This window comes from Halichoerus grypus, chromosome 4, assembly GCF_964656455.1.
Source record: "Halichoerus grypus chromosome 4, mHalGry1.hap1.1, whole genome shotgun sequence".
NCBI lineage: Eukaryota > Metazoa > Chordata > Mammalia > Carnivora > Phocidae > Halichoerus > Halichoerus grypus.
The window spans coordinates 171,433,731-171,451,305 of NC_135715.1; the positions used below are offsets into that span (position 1 = coordinate 171,433,731).

The 17,575-nt window shown below is 36.3% G+C and overlaps 1 non-coding gene across 1 annotated transcript in view; it reads left to right on the plus strand.

The window, feature by feature from the left end:
* The window catches only part of LOC118532683 (uncharacterized), a 152,100-nt gene extending 137,423 nt beyond the window's left edge, over positions 1–14,677 (plus strand). Inside the window, exon 3 of the transcript XR_013447363.1 lies at positions 14,630–14,677. This is a non-coding gene — a transcript (uncharacterized LOC118532683). The remainder of the gene's footprint in view (positions 1–14,629) is intronic.
* Positions 14,678–17,575: the final 2,898 nt, after the last annotated feature.

Consider the following 17,575-nt stretch of genomic DNA (forward strand, 5'->3'; position numbering starts at 1 on the left):
CACCAGCCAGAGCTCTTCAGTCACTTGTATGGGGAGTGCTGAGTTCTTCACTCCCCTGGCCCCATGCCTGCCCCCTGCAGGCAGGCTGACTAGCCCTGTACCAAGAATACTGACTCCACTGACCACTTTCAGACACCACACTGGAAGGTGAGAATCAGGCATATTACATGGCTGCCAAATTACCTAAGTGGTAACACCCCAGAAATATAGGGGACTTTGATTTCCAAGAAGCAAAGTTTAACTGAATCCTATTCCTTCTTCCATCCCATGGATTATTCATAGGTTTTTTCTACATCTGGTCCACAGAAATCTTGTATGTCAGGGAGTATAACCTGCTGTGCTTTCTTAGAAGACAATAGAGTAATGCCTAATATCCTGCCTGCCCCTCAGCTACTCTGTTTTCTCATCTTAGCTGCCCTGGGTATGTACCTCCCAAATAAAGCATTAGAATATTAGGTCTTGCATCAGGCTCCACTTTCTAGGGAACTCAATTTAAGAGAGACAGCTTATTGTTTAGATGGGCTCCAATATACCCTCTGACTCTGTCTGCATGGGGCAGGAAGGCAAAATACCCCCAGCATGTCTGCTAGGACCCATCTGTGTGATTCTGCGGCTAAGTGGGCACAGGGAAGCTTATTTCCAGAAGAGGAAAAAAAAAAAAAAAAAACACTTCCATCAAATCAGACATCCCAAAAACTGTCTGACAAGCATTAAAAGTGTAGTGATCAAAGATTATTCTGCTAGTTATTTCTCCTCCTCTGTGGGTCTGATAATTGCAAATATTTTCATTTTACATTTTTCCCTCTTTAAACAGTTGAACGAATCTGATCATTTGAGGTATCACTAGAAATATAATTATGTGAGAAAATAATATTGGGAAATTTATTAAAACTTACAGCTTTTACAGATTGAGGTAGTGACATGATATACATAGATACATGGATATATAGATACAGATTTTTCTATATAAAATTAAGTATGTAATTAGGGGGTACCTGGCCGGCTCAGTTGGTAGAGCATGCAACTCTTGATCTCCAGGTTGTAAATTCAAGCTCCACGTTGGGTGTAGAGATTACTTAAAAATAAAATCTTTAAAAAAAGTATGTAATTAATTTGTACCTTCAATGTACATAGAATTACTTTCAAATGTAACTGTATGCCCTTATCAAAATAATTTCCTTATAAGGTATATCTTTTGGATTTCCAGAAACCATACATTCACTTACTCAATTCAATTTGCCGAGATAAAGTGGGGGCTTACTGGCACAGTTGCCCTCTCTACCATAGTGGAAGACAGCAGCAACCGATGAGAAGAGTGGTTAGAGCTTGAGGATCCATCCGTCTTTGTGCGACCTGTGGGGTCTGTGTTTAGATCTTTCAGGGCACCTCAAATCTCTGCCCTTTCATTGCTCCTTTTAAGCCTAATATACACATATCGTTGAAAGCAAAGATAATCTCAGCAAAATAGAAAGTAATATAGAATAATATAAAATATTTCAAAATTAGCTCTTCTAACTACGGAGAAAAAAGTAAGTCACTAACTTTTCTTCATTTCCCACCTCACTATCAGAAGGCACTATTTAGCTTTCTTTTTCTTTAATGTATTCAGCAAATTGTATTAAGCATATGATACGTAGAGCACCATAGAAAGGCTATAAATACTAACCAAATTATATATCACTGCCCTTGGCAATAATAATCTCACAATCTGGTAGGGAAATCACTTTGTTTAAATAATTTGTTATGTTCTGAATTCAAGATGTTTAAAATGCTAAACTTTACTACAGTTATCATGTTCCCTTACTCATAGCAATTCTTAAATGAACCAAGTTAAAAAGTTAGAATTCCAGGTAAGGCAGTAATGCAAAAACTTAATCATTGTGTTTGAATTCTCAGTAAATTTCAAGCAACACCTAGAATCTGGCAATCCTTGTTGAAATGACAATGCTTAGGGAAAATTAAGAAAACAGCTAAGACATTTTATATTGACTAGATGAAAGACAATGTAGGGGCTCTTATACGTCATAGTCTTTGTTACTTATTTTTATTAATTACATTATTTTAGCAGTCAGACTTCAGACTCAGAAAATCTAGGAGCTGGAGATCAGAGCAAAGATACTGCCTTTTTTTTTAACCCAAACCCTGGCACCACACCTTTAGTGCTTGCTTTAGATGAGAAAAGAGAATTTAGAAAAGCAAATTAATTCTGACTAGTTTAAGTGGCTATTTAGGTCTCTAAATTACACAAAATAGTGTATGTAGTTGGAGGAATATGGGCTTTGCAATCAGTCAAATTGGATTTGAATCTATTTTTGACACTCCTTGCTGTGTAAATTTGGGCATTTTACTTAACCTCTTGGTGTCTCTGTTTCTTCATTCTTGAAAAGGTGATAATAATATTTATGATAATTTTTTGTAATAAATAAATTACATCATTTAATATATGATACTCATGGGGCACCTGGCATGTGGTAAACAAAACTGTGGGAGACTGAGGAGTATCGGCAGCAGAATGATCTGAAGACTTGAAGCCTTAAAACCACCAATAGAAGAGTCCAGTAGGAGATCCTCGTCCCAGAAATGTCTCAAATAAGTCTTACAGAACAAACAAGACTTTTAAAAGAATGCTAACCACAGGAAAGATATTCTAATTTTTTATGAATGACTTAGGGTAACAGTGTTATACTGGTCCTCTTTGTTAATAAAATTCTTCAAGACACATTATTTAGGTCAAAGTACCCCAGCCCTCACCTAACAGTTGCTTCCCTAATCATAGCAAGTTTCTCTAAGCAGAATCACCTGGTGCTCACATCAGACTCACTAGGAAGGTTTGGGGGAAAACACCCACACACACGCACACACAAACAGGTGATTAGGCACACCCAAGGATCTCTGTTACAGTGGGTCTGAAGTGCATTTCCAACCATTTCTCAGGTGATGTTGGGCCTGGGACCACACTTTTTGAGAACTACTACATAAGGAAAATTTTCTTAAATGTTTTCAAATATAATGTAAAATATAAAGTAATATAAAATAAACGGAAACATTTATTTACATAAAAATTAAATGATTAAAGGACATGTATATATTTAGGGTAACCAACTGTCTCCTTTATCCATCCCCTCACTGAAAACCACAATTCAACTGAGACATCTTCAGAAGTCAGATCCTCCCAGGAGTAGGATCACACCAAGACTCCAAGCTGCATACTGCATTAAATCCTTCAATTAACTTTTAAGTAATAGCAAACCACTTGTTTTTGGTTAAATTGTGTCCCCCCAAAAGATATGTTCCAGTCCTCACCCCCAGTACTTGTGAATGGTACTGGAATGTAAATAGAGTCTTCGCAGATGTAAGGGTTTAGGATAAGGTCATACTGGAGTAGGGTGGGGGTGTCCTTATAACAAGACGGAAGCACAGATGGCAATGCCATGTGGACGTGGAGGCAGAGGTTGGAACACTGCATCTGCAAGCCAGGAAATGTCAAGGGTTTCCAGCCATCACCATAAACAGAGAGACAGGCATAGACAGAATGTGTTCTTCCTCGGGGGCCTCAAAAGGAGCCAGCACTGATGACACTTTTGTCTCAGACTTCTAGCCTCCAGAGCTGTGACAGAATAAATTTGTTTTAAGCCACCCCATGTGGTACTTTGTTATGCCAGCTCTAGGAAACTAATACAACCTCTTTACACCAGGACCTACAGGATTTTCAGCCTACCTCTTAAATTTGCTTCAAATCTCAATATTTTTTATTGTGTTTTCTCTCCCACTCATTTTATTTCTTTATCCTTAGGAGGGCAACATTAAAGAAGGGATGCGAGAAGGAGGTAGGGCAAGTGTGATCATCTCAGCCTGAAGTCACTAGAACTCAAGAAAGTTGTACCACTATGGAAGTACGCTTCTGACCATTTCCCCCTGGCTCTGCATCAGGTTTCTTGAGGTCAGGGCCCTCTTTTAATTATTCTGCACCCTTAGTTTCAACATCCTGGCTGGATTACTTACTTCTGGCTCTGATTTTTGGCTTTCCTCCTGGTTTCTCTTGCCCCTTGCTCTGGGCTTTGACACCTTTTGCAGTGTCCTGCAACTGGACCTGGCAAAACTTTCCACTTGACCTTCCATTTTGGCTCTTGCCACTTGAATTTATCCAGTTCATCCGTGTCTATTCCTGAGTCCACTCTTAACAATGAAACAATCTCGGGCGCCTGGGTGGCTCAGATGGTTAAGCATCTGCCTTCGGCTCAGGTCATGATCCCAGACTCCTGGGATCGAGTCCCGCATCGGGCTCCCTGCTCAGCGGGGAGCCTGCTTCTTCTCCCTCTGCCTCTCTCTCTCTCTGTCTCTTATGAATAAATAAATAAAATCTTTAAAAAAAAAAAAAAAAAAAACAATGAAACAATCTCCTCACCTAAGAAGTCCACTCAACCTTGTGTTTTCTGAAGTAGTTCTCTTCATTGCAAGATCTTTCACATCCTTCTCTGTTACTTTTCTTCCCTTCTCCATGTCCCCTGACTTCCAAGGTCCTGCTAGGTTGACTCTTCATATAACTTCAGTTCTTCTCTTTTCAGACTGTGGTTCCACTGCCTCTGCTCAGTAATCTCCCTACATTTGCCCTTTGCTCTTTCTTGTCACGTCTTCTGTCTTCAGGACATCATCCCATATTCATCATTGTCTTTAATACTTGTTCCACTTTGTTGTTCCTTGCGTTGTTGCCCAACACAGCGGGTCTCAACTCTGCCTTGTTTGCAATAACTATGTTTCCTGTAAACACCCGACTTAAATGTTTTCCACATGAAAACTACACGAGGCTGGTGGTTTTACATACAGAGGTTTGTTTTATTAATGCAGGAAAATTTAGATATTTTGTCAAGGGAAAGGTATTTCTACAGACAACTTTGGTTCATTTGATGCCTCCTGTTCTACCCAGTCTCTGTTCTACTTAATCACTGTGATGGACATATTGTGACAAAAGCTCATTTTCATCAAAAGAAATTCCCAGAGGGTTTGCTGCTTTGATGAAATGGAATAATTAAATACAGTCTAAAGGAAAGTGGTTGGAAATACATACAATAAAAATTTACTCAGTTTTCATGCTAGTGGGAACATTTTTTCAAACCCTTGCTTCTAAATGGCACTCAGACAAAACTCCATGTGAAAGCTTTTTCTCCTTCTAGAAAAAAAAGCTTGTTTCTTCAGCAATTCAATCTAGAACAAAGAAATCAAAAATACTATGTACTAAAAAAAAAATCCACAGCAGAAATTATGTAGAGACAAGGCAAACTTAACATTAATAAATGAAGCTAATTAGACTTGATTTGCATATTTAACTCATCTTAATTACACATGGATTCAGCAAACATTTTAAAAGCTGCAATCAATCTTTCACAGACATGGTTAGTTATTTATATGAAATAACAAAAACCAGGTCGTTGTTAATGATTATTCTGTTTCCAATTTATATGCCCGTGAGATTGTTTCAGTAATAATAATGGAGTATGTTTTTCTTTAACAATTTGTAAACCTATAAGGTTAAATTTCTTTGGTTTCACAGTTATTAAAAAGAGATTTGCAGATGTGAATTAGAAATAACTAGAAAATTTATTAATAATTTTACTATGTATTAAATTGAGCCACATGAAATTGTGTACGAAATGATATTTTACCATTTGAACATATAAAAAAATGACAACTCTATATGACCCAATGTGTTTATTAAAGGAGAAAAAAAAGGTAAAAAAAAAAAAAAAAGATTTGCAGAAAATGTGAATGTTATATAAATTATTATATTAAATGTTTGACCCTGTTCAATTAAAAAAGGATCTTTATAAAATTCTTGGACATTAATTTTTAAACTTGATAACTAAGGTAGTAGCTATAATAGAAATAGCTACATCTAGCTGGTAATGAGTAGGAGGATATTTTTTTCACAGCTGGTATAAACTTTAATTCTGCTCACCTTTGGACACATTTTGCTTTGTTTTCTTTGATAGTAATTTTCCTTGGTCCTAAAATTTGAAATAAAAATGCATAAAATATGGGCGCCTGGGTGGCTCAGTTGGTTAAGCGACTGCCTTCGGCTCAGGTCATGATCCCAGAGTCCCAGGATCGAGTCCTGCATCAGGCTCCCTACTCAGCAGAGAGTCTGCTTCTCCCTAGGAACCTCCCTCCCTCATGCTCTCTCTCTCACTCTCTCAAATAAATAAAATCTTTAAAAAAAAATATGTGTTAAAAAATGCATAGAATACAATTACACAATATAATTCTCTTTAACTTCAGTTAGTTTTATTTAGGTAATTTTTCTTAAACATTTTTAGGTATTTTACTTTAATTATTTTCTAGAAATATACACAGGAATACTACTATGAGGAGACAGTGCTTCTGTATTGTGACATGAGGGTGTAGCAGGACTGATGAGTTGGCTGAGTAGAAAAAGGGTGCTATGGGCAGGAAAAAACGTACATAAAACTTTATCCTGTGCAACTGTCAAATGAGTGTGAAATTCAGTGATGAGGGCTCCACTTCCTAGAGTTCTTCTCCATGAGGGTTCTTTCATAAAGTCAAAAATCGTGAGAGGTTAACCCTTTCATCTGAATTGCCTTGAAAAGGTGGAGGTAATGTGGTGAAGGAAAGAAAAGTTGGTGAAGGGAAAACTTATCAAACCTGCTTAGTAACTTGCCTGGAAATGGCCCGTGTGTGTGTGTATGTGTGTGTGTGTAAACTATTTCAAAAATATTTATTGTATACCTCTTATGAGCCAACTCATCTCTGTAGTTAACATTATGAAGTGATGAAGATAATAGATGTCATCTCTGCTATCACAGAATTTGTAATCTGCATATTGTTACTATGTAATAATTATCATTCACTGAGCACTTGGCTATGTCCCAGGCAGCAATGTAAGCATTTTACATGAATTAACTTCAGTCCTCACAATGGCACCATCATGTAGATACTCATATTATTTCTCTTTTACAGATGAAAAACTGAGGCTCACAGTGTTCCAAGGACATATTAAGTGGCAAAGCCCAAATTCACATCCAAGCAGTGTCACTCCAGACCCTGGGCTCTTAACCATTATATTATATGCATGCATAATATTCATCTGCTTAGATATATGCTCAAACATGACATAAAATTCAACTTTTCATTTTCAAATTGCATATTAGCTCAAAGTACATTGATGCAATATATGTAAATTCTATATACAATATAATAAATACTATAAAATAATCTCACAGTTTGACTTTTGCAACCAGCTAATGTCCCAATAGCTATTGCACTCCTAAGATATTTTATGAATATTAAGATAAAGATATCTCTGACCCTTTGGTTTGGGCTAAATTGTGTCCTTTCAAATTTATATGTTGAAGTCCTAACTCTAGTACTTCAAAATGTGACTGTATTGGGAAATGGGGTCTTTAAAGAGGTAACTAAGGTTAAATGAGGTCATTGGGATGGGCCCTATTCCAATCTGACTGATGGTCTTATAAGAAGAGCAGACTAGAGCACAGATACACACAGAGGTAAGACCATGTGAAGATATAGGGAGAAGATGGCCTTCTACAAGTCAGGGCAAGGCCTCAGAAAGAAACTAACCTGCCAATACCTTGATCTTATATTCTAGCCTCCAAAACAGTGAGAAAATACATTTTTGTTGTTTAAGCCACCAGTCTATGGTACTTTGTTATGGTGGCCCCAGCCAACTAAACACCCTTAGTCCTCTCTGTGGTGTCAAAGGATGAGACCACCAGTCAATATCTGAAAACAAAAAAAAAAAATAAATAAAAACTGAATTTATCATATACTTCAGTGAAAAAGAGTTATGCTAATTGAGCAGATCCAATTGCTGATTTTATATCCAGTTTTTGTGGAGAGTTTATTTTGGAAAGTTGGTTACAGAAGTAGGAGTGGGTTAGGTCAGTCTTAGAAGAGTGGTTTGTGTTGGTTATAAAGACTTACTTTTTGTCTGTTATCGAGGTAGAAGAATGTTAATACGAGCTTTAGGAACATGTGCACTGTAGTGAATCTTTGGCCAGTTGGCTGAATTTCCAAATCATGAGTCTGATGCTATTTGGCTTTTCAAGAAGTGTTCACAGAAGTTAGTTGTCATTGATTAATTAGACAGTTTTAAAACCAGTTCTGGTTGTTTACTTGTAAGCAGGGCTATGGAACTGTTACTAATTGATTGGACAAGTTTAAAACTAGTTCTGGTGTTTGTTACCATGACGATGAGTCTTTTCCTAGGAAAATGGTGATTTTTTTTTTTTTAAATTCTCAGTGGCCAACAAAATATAAATAGAAGAAATAGAAAAGACTACAAATTAATCTACAATTGGTAATATCTCTTATTTGTGTAGACATTATGCTAATCCTTTACACAAATTTCTCCAACTATAAATGGGAATTTAATATATTACTAGTTTCATACGGTACAGATTAAAAGAGTTACTCTGTGCAAAGTACTTAGTGTGGTGTTTATATAAATGAGAGATATGACAGTTACTGAGGATTAAATGTAATAATAAATAAAGCACTTAGCACAAGGCTTTAGTTACATAATAAACACTGAATCAGTGTAAAGCTGCCTCCTTCCCCAGGAGTCATCAACTATTTCCATGTACTTGTTTAGAGACAATGACAGAGTCAATGGGTAAATATGCTACTGGGTTAGAACCATGTTGTGGGAAAGGAGTTGAGAAAAATGACTGTGCACATTATATGGCATGACTAATCAAAATGAAAATAAATATTGGGAAGAAGACCAAGCTATTTAACCAAAAATGAGGTATCTGGTGAGGGTAGATTTTTTCCAATTTTCAGTTGTGATCACTCTGTAACTGTTTACTTTTTTACTTAACAACTGTTTATCAAATCCTACCACAGCTGTCTTGGGCTTTGGGGATAATAAGACTGGTGGGCAAGACAAATAAATTTCAAACAAGTTTCTCTTGTGGAATTATATTCTAGTGGGAAGAAACTAACAATAAACAAGGAAACAAATTCTTAAATGATTTTAGTTCATGATGAGTGACATGAAAAAAATAAAACAGGGTGGCCTATTCGCTGGGTACAAACACCTGTGGGAAGCCCAGTTAAGCCCCAGAATTCAGGGGCTTAACACATTGGAAGCTTAATTCTCACTGATGGAATGTCTAGTTGGAAAGTCCTGATTGGTGGCTTTTCTCCTTATGGTAGTTCAGAAACTCAGGTTAGTTCCATTTGTGTTTTTCCATCTTCCAGAACACTTCTGTGTATAGTCTGCAAGCAGATAAAAATAAAGAGCTTACAGGATTGTGTGGGATATTTTAAGGGCCAGGCCTACAGGCGACTTATTGCATGATTGCACACGTCACACTGGACAGAACTCAGTCACGTTGTCACACCTGACCTCAAGTCTGACTGAGTGCCCAAGAGAAAAAGGAAAGGGATTTTATAAAAGTTTCTGCTACTATAGGAGAAAATACAGGAGAGGAGGCAGGAATATTAGATATCAGACATCACTGAAAATGTTGTGTTTGAGTTGAAAGCAGCATGGGAAGAAGGACAAGGACATATATTTAGCTACGTGAAAACATCCAAGGTAGAGAAAACAGGACGTTCAAAGGCAGGAACATCATAGGCCTATTAGAAGAAGAGGAAGGCTAATATGATAGTGTTGTTTTTGTGACTATCTTTACTTATTTATTTATCCTGACAGGAAACAGGAGGTTTCTGGATCAGTGATCAGACCATTTATTTACTCACTGAGCAGCTTATGTTGATTTGCCATTTCCGCATTCCCCATGGGGGGAAGCTGCGAGAGCCAAGTGTACCCCACAGGTACGGTGAGGTCATGTGTCATGAAAAGGAAGCCCCAAATTATGAAAGTCAGAGCCCTTGTGCCCCTCCAAAGAGGCAAGGTGATGGGGAGAGGGGAGAGGGAGAAATCTTTGTTGGAAATGTAAACAGATGCTCTCTGGGAAGAGAAGAGATAAGCCTCTAGGCTTGCAACCCCTGAAATGTAAATGAATACCTCAGAGAGAGATGCACCTAAATCTCTCCAGAGATCTCTGTCTTTACGGTTGGATTGTTATTCAATCATCCTTTAATCCAGATGTAGTACTGTTTGCTCAGAAAGCCCTGACCATGCAGAAACATGAATATATTCATGAAGCACAGTGCATGAGAAGGAAGAATGGTAAAGGATGAGGTCAGATAGGCAGACAGGAGCCAAACAGTATGGAGCCTTTGGAACAAAGTAAAGAGTTTGGAATTTATTCTGAGTATAATGGTAATTGTTCAGGTGGCTGTTACCAGGAGCATGGCATGATCTGATCCAGGTTTTATTGATCACTCTACTTGCTGTGAGAGGAATAGATGGGGAGTGGGGTGAGAGTAGAAGCAAGGAGACCAATAAGGATGCTCCTGCTGTCTTTGGGCTCAGTATGATGGCTGATTTCCTGCACAGAGTAGTAATGGTAAAAAAGGGACAGAGGTGGGCATAGTAGGGCTTTATGTTGAAGAAAAAGCTGATGTGCTGGATGAGGGATGTGTGGGGGTGCGGGTAGAAGGAGAAATATTGTAATCCTCAGGTGTGTTATTGCCTAAGGTTTTTTTGTTTGTTTGAGCAACTGGTAGTGCCATTTACTTAGAGGGAAAGACTTGGCAAGAGTAAAGATAGGCAGTTGAGAAGTAGTAAGTCAAAGGTCTTCTTTTGCATATTCTGTCTGACATGCCGTATCACCAGCAGGAAACAGATGACACATGAAGTAAACCCAGGTTGAATGTTTACAGAGATGTGAATGGTGTTAAGGGAACAAACACAGCACCCAAGGGCTAGCAACAATGGGAAGCCTGAAGGGGCAAGGGAAGGAGAACATTACTGGATACGGTGGAGCTGTAGCCTTGGGAGAGGGCCCACATAACATGAGTGGAATTAGGTAGAAAACAGGACCACTGACAAAATCACAGCTGAACAGGAAGGGAGCTAAAGTAGTCATTTATCTGCCCTCTGTATCTTTCTGCTTTTTCATATCCTGCTGGTGCTTCCCTCTGGCTGAATCCAACCAGACACCGGAGGGCTTGAGTGCCCCCAGTGATGTGGTTGGTAGAAAGCAGGGCACAGACTCAGGGCAGTGCCACATAGGGAGTGAATCCGAGGGACAAGTAGAAAAAGCAGCACCAATGCCTCTACTACTCTTTACTGGGGTCTTTAAGGAAAGAGAGCTAAGGGCAGAAATGGTTTGGAAGTCATCAGCATTTCAGTGGTTTATGTTGCAGGTTAAGAGCTAATATTTGTTAAGCTCTTACTTTGTGCTTAGGCACTCCACCAACATTTCACATGCATCTTCCAATTTAATTCTCAAAACAAACCTAGAGGTTAAATATCATTACCTGAGTAATGATGTATTACCTGAGTAATGGTATTTAACCTCTAGGTTTGTTTTGAGAATTAAATGAGGCAATTGACACACAGTGAAGTGAAGCAATTTGTTTAAGGTCACACAGCTATCAGGTAGCAGATCCAAGAATTAAGTCCCAGACGTTTCTATTCCCAGGGCCAGTGATAGCAATCATCACTGCACATAGCTTTTCTGAGAGAATCAAATACTGGAGCAATGACATATTGGGTCACATGGGTTTTTTTTCTTATAAGACTCTTCCCTCTTTTACATTTTTTTTTCCACTTCTTTGGAAGAAAACAATCCTGACAAGAATTCATCAAAGAAGATATTCCAAATTTTAACATCCTGGTTTGGGTATTGCTTTTGATTAAGGCTGTTTGCAGACTAGAATATTAGTAACCCACATATGCCCTGTACCACAAAAAGAGTAGATTCACTTTTATCTTGGGAACAAAGCTGGATAGAAAAGCTTTTTTTAACTTTCTTAATTCATGAAACATTTATCTTCAAGTCAGGTTTTGTTACAGCAGCACAAATGTGGTCCGTCAGCATTTCCATTATAGCCCCATATTTCCAGGGCTTTTCAAGAGTGCCTTAGAGATTCCACTTTGAATTAAAACTTGGCATTCAGGATTTGAATCAGAAAACTCCATTTTCCCTAACAATTAATCAAAGAGTTTAGAGATTCTCACATTAGAAGAGCACCAAATGTAAAACTTTTATAATGCAAAAAACATTTCACTAATTTAAATATATATATTTTAAATATTAACACTCACTATGCAGGTGTAATATTATACAACTATATATGATATTAATTCTAAAAGAAAATTAACTATAAAAGTTCACAAGATAATATATGAAAGCTTGTAACATCTTACACTTTGCCTTTTTGGCTTTGTAAGTAATTTATTTCTACTTTGGTAATTTAGAGGATTTGAAGTTCTCAGCATAACTGGTTTAAAGTTGTAGCAGTGTCAAGATAGTGAACCAGCATAACATGGGTAGGGGAGATCCTGAAAGAGTGCCAAAGTATTTCAACATATTTTTGTGAAATTTAAATTCCTGTGGGGAAATTTTGCATTCTGTGAAAAGGGATTAACAGCATGCATTAATTCTGTAAATAAATATTTGAAATTTAACTTGCTGAACACAATGGCAATAGTGAGGACTCAATAGAGCTTAGTTATAAAACCTTTCCAACTTTGCTTAGTTCCAAACTATTCCATGAATGTCCTATAACAATGAGGAGACATGCTGATGATACTCTATCTTTCCGATCTCATTTTGTAATCTTTTATGCAATCTTTCCTCCAGCCGTAATGGTTTAGGACTAAGTAATCAGAGTAGATGGAGCCTTTTAGCAAGCCTACTCTACTTCTGATTTACTTCTCTCCATCCACATTGGTTTCCTTGCTATTGCAGAAACACACCAGGTAAACGCCTATCTTTGAGACATTTGCTCTACCTTTTCTTTCTTCCTGGAATGCTTTTTTTCCAGATGTCTCCTTGGCTTGCTTCAATCCTTGTTCAAACCTTACTTTTTGTGTGTGGTCAAACCATATCATTCTACTTGATAATTTGGTTTGCCCTTAGCCCCTCAATCCCAAAACTCATAATATCCCTTATCCTGTCTGACTTTTCTTCTTTTCACAATACCTAGGATCTTCTAACACACTTTATACCTTTCTAAAGTATCTATTTCCACCCTCTCCCCTTATAAAGTAAGGTTGATGAAGACACAGTTCTTTGTTTTATTCACTGACAGATCCTAAGCACCTAGAATTGTGCCTGACATAGATTAATTGCTCAAAAATATTTGTTGAATGAATACACTGTTGAATTAAATCTGAATTTTAACCCATAACAAGAATCTACATCCAGATACAACTCTGGTTCTTCTACAAAATTTGTGTTATTTCCCTAAGATAATTAAGAATGCCCTTTGAACATTGGTGTCAAAATGAAAACTCCCCACATTTAAAGCCCCTGTGTAATGTGTTATGAGCCCAATTTGCTTGAAATAATTTAAACTGAAGTTTGGAAATTTTTGTAGTTAATTTTAATTTTAATTATTATTTGGAAAAGATGACCAGAATGGGTAGATGTGAAATATAGTTTTCATAAAACAAATGCTTAGTTTGTGTTAAAAGTGTTTTATAACATTTTTATACATATAATGATATTAATGCCAAACTGTGGAAACTCAGGAATTAAAACATGATCTCATAATCTAAAACAAACAAAAAAAGAACCCCACATCCCCAGTAGTAATGGCAATGATGTGCTGAAAATAAGCACCCTCTATAAGGGCTTCACTACTTGGCCCCATGGCTTGAAAACTATGCTAATTGCAAGACAGAGTCATATAGTGAAATTTCACCACCAGCTCAATAGTGTAAAAGTGAGGATACTAGAGTTCCAGTGCACAGACAAGCACTAATGACACACTTATGAACATAGCCTTGACTGATTCTGAGTGGTAGCTGATAGCAAAAGCTAGTATTTTCAATCATGAGACTGTATTAACTTTATTATTGGACTAAAGCAATACTTTTTTTGGGGGGGTGGTATAAGCAGTTTATTTGGTTGCTATCCCAGGAAGTAGAAGTGAAGAAGCAAGGAGTGAGCTAAAGAAGAGAGCAAGACCCAATAAAGGATACATTCTTGATCCAGTTACCCTGTGGGCAACTAAGGCTCAATCCTGCTGAGGATTCTCTGATGAATAATTGTAGAACACACAGTCTTAGAAGCATTCCTTTAGACAGCACTGTCAAATAGGACTTTCTTGATGATGGAAATGTTCTATGTCCACATTGTCTGCTATAATAGCCACCTGGAATATGGCTAGTATGACTGAGGAATTGAGTTTTTAATTTTATTTAATTTTAATTAATTTAAGTGTAAATAGTCATATAAATGGCTGGCTAGTGACTACTCGATTGGACAGCTCAGCTCTAAAGGATCAAAGTTTCAGGCATTAATCACTAATTCCCATCCCACATTTGTCAAGATATATGGAGGAAGGGGTATTAACTCTGCCATACTTCCAACCTAGTCTGCATGGAGGCTAAGATATCTGCCAGGGTTGGGGAGAAATCCCTGAGGAAGAAAAGTTGAGAGGAACACTGTCTTGGTATAAGGAAACTTAATGCAATACTTTAAAACAAATAAAATTAATTACCTTTTGATTTCTTTCACACACTGAATGGCATTTATTTGATTTTATTTCTGCTTTGTCTTCCCAGGGTAACTGTGAGCAGTCACTTTATGGTCACATGCATTCTATCAATGATGCCACCTTCACTCCTAGGGTGAGTTCAGTTCTCCCAATAAATACTTTTAATATTTCATATATACAAGTTAATTTTATTGAAACAAAGTACCAGGAGAAAATGGTAAGTTAACAGGGCAAGGAGAACAAATTCTGGAATTAATTATGACAATGGAAAAAATATATATATAGTTTGGGTTGTAGAAGTTTAAAAAACACACACAATATACAGTGGTAGGAACAATGAGGAATTCTATCTTTAACTCCACTTAAACACATTTTTAAAAGCGTCTTGTCTAATGCAGGCTCAAGAAAGTAAGTGGGATATAAACTTGTAAATATTAATGTAGAATCATAAAAATAATGAAAATGCTTGAAAGGAAACCCAAGAATAAAAAAGCCATCAAAGAAAAATAGACTTTCTTCAGGTTAAAACAGAGCAACCTTGATTTGACAGCTTTTCAATTACTCATTGAAAGGTTTCAAATATATCTTTTTCCAAATAAACTGATGACATAGCAGAAGTGTTTATCCACAGCTTGAGGTATTCAGATATCAGGATGATTTCACCAACTATGAAGATTATTAAACACTGCTTTGAGTCGCTAAGCTAATTGAGGTTGTCTTTAAAACAGTACAGATAATACTCATGGAAGGATGATTTAAGTTTGTTCTTTCTCAGATGAAAGCTATTTGACTGATAGATGACCTCTCAAGTCCTTTCAAACTCTATGATTTAATTATAGCTAACATTTTAATTTGTCTCTAAATTCACAGTAGAGTGTGAATCTTAATTCCATACCCCTCTTCTTTCCCAATTAGTTAAAAAATTAATCTGATAGATTACCTACCTCTAACTTCAAAATGACAGCATTGTCAAAATTCTGATACTATCATGCTATTATTATTCTTTTAGATAGAAGAAAAATGTTCACTAAAAATTATCTCTTCTAAAGGAATGTTATTTGCTCCAACTAAAATTGTGCTGGTGGCATTGTGAATGACACCTGGAATGTTAGTGATGGGCTCAACTACAATTATATTTTAACAAATTCATCTTATTAAGGAATTTCCATTTAATTGACTCTGTTGAGCCAATATATTATGGCTTATTTCTAGGTACAAAGTAAAATTTATTTTTAGCATTTAAGCACTGTGAACCCATATGATATAGGATATTTAAGCACTGTGAACCCATATGATATAGGATATTTATGCTAAAAATCTATTAAATGGCTTATAGCTTCACATACCCTAAGAAAATTAAATGGAAGCTAAAATGAAATAAATTATTTTGTGAGTCAGGCAGTTTATTTTTTAGCTAAAAAAGACATGCCATTTAACATCCCAAATAATAAAATTAATAAATATAAAATTAGCCAAATTAAATTTATTCATTTAGCAATCAAGGGACATATACATTAAGTACATATAATTAAAAGGCAAGATCATGTATATGAGGTCCAGGTGTCCAACATCAAAGTGGCTAACTTGTTTTTGTTTATACACTTTGTCCATGCCAAAGGACTATTACCACACTATTCCAAATCAACATCCCCAGGCCTCTTTAAATGCTTCCATTAACTTATGTCTTCTTTGCTGTAAATGTTTAATAACTATTAAGGAAATTATATTTTATGATGATAACTGACACGGGTGAAATTTTTGGTCACATATGTCAATTGTTTTGAAAACTTTTATTTCACGTACTTGCCAAAGAATGTCAATAGATTAGGAGGTAGCAGTGACTGAAAGAGCACAAAGACTTTTACTCAAGGACGTGGCATTGTGACACAGTTCACACTGAAACAAACTATCAGACAAAGCTGTCATAATAAATGCATTATACAGTGCATATATAGCAGGCAGAAATTTGAATATTTAGAATTAGACTTGCTAATTATTTGATGCCTTTAGGGATATGACTTCAAGTTGCATTACTAGTTAAAAATGCATTTAGCTATTTATATAAACATAATTTAGGAAAGTTCTACAATTTTAGATTTGTAAGCAGAAATCACAAATGTAAAATTCAGTGTTATCTAGCTAGCAACCAAGAATCACAGAAACAAATATACAACATATAATGGTTTGGTATGGTCCTAAAAAGCTATGTAAATTGAATTGTATTTCTATGTTGTATTATTAGGATTCTGATATCTTTATTTCTGACTAATCTTCCCATTGGAAATAGATACTTATTTAAAACTTCTTTTTTTAAAGTAATCAGTTATTGAAACATTTTAAGGAATTATGAAAGGGTTTAACTAAGTCCATTTTGTAAAGCAAAAACAAAAATTAAAAAAAATTGACAGTAATCGCTGGACACAGAAAATTCAATATAAATTAAAAACAAAACAAAACCAACAACTATGTAAAAACACATAGCAAGAAAATGAGCAAGGTATCCCTATCAGAGTATCCTCCACATTTAATTTTCCAGGAAGTAGTCTGACCTGATGGAGATTCCATCAGGCCTTCTAGTAGCTCTTGTTGCATCCCCCAAGAGGGATGTGAGAGATAGGAAGGGTATTGAAATCAGATTAGAGAACAAGCATAACTCTCTGGGAATGAATGTCTAAGTAATAAAGGAAAACCTGCTGGCTTAGAATGTCTATCAATAACAGAAATAAATATAACACATTTTGTATGTCAAAATGGCCATAAAATCAAAATGAAAACATCAAAAAGCCAAGTACTAATAAAACATAAAGGTACGGAAAAAGGTTAAGTCCAGTCTGCATTTTCTATCCCTAGGTATCTTACCCTGCACTTTCTACCCTTAGGAGTCAGAGGTTATGGATCCAGGTTGTATGATAAGGAGTGACCCAGGAAGTCAGGTCTAAGTCAGCTTCAGTTTAAAGGTCATTAAGGAAAAAATTGACTCTCAGAATTAATTGAGGTATCATGGATCAAGTGA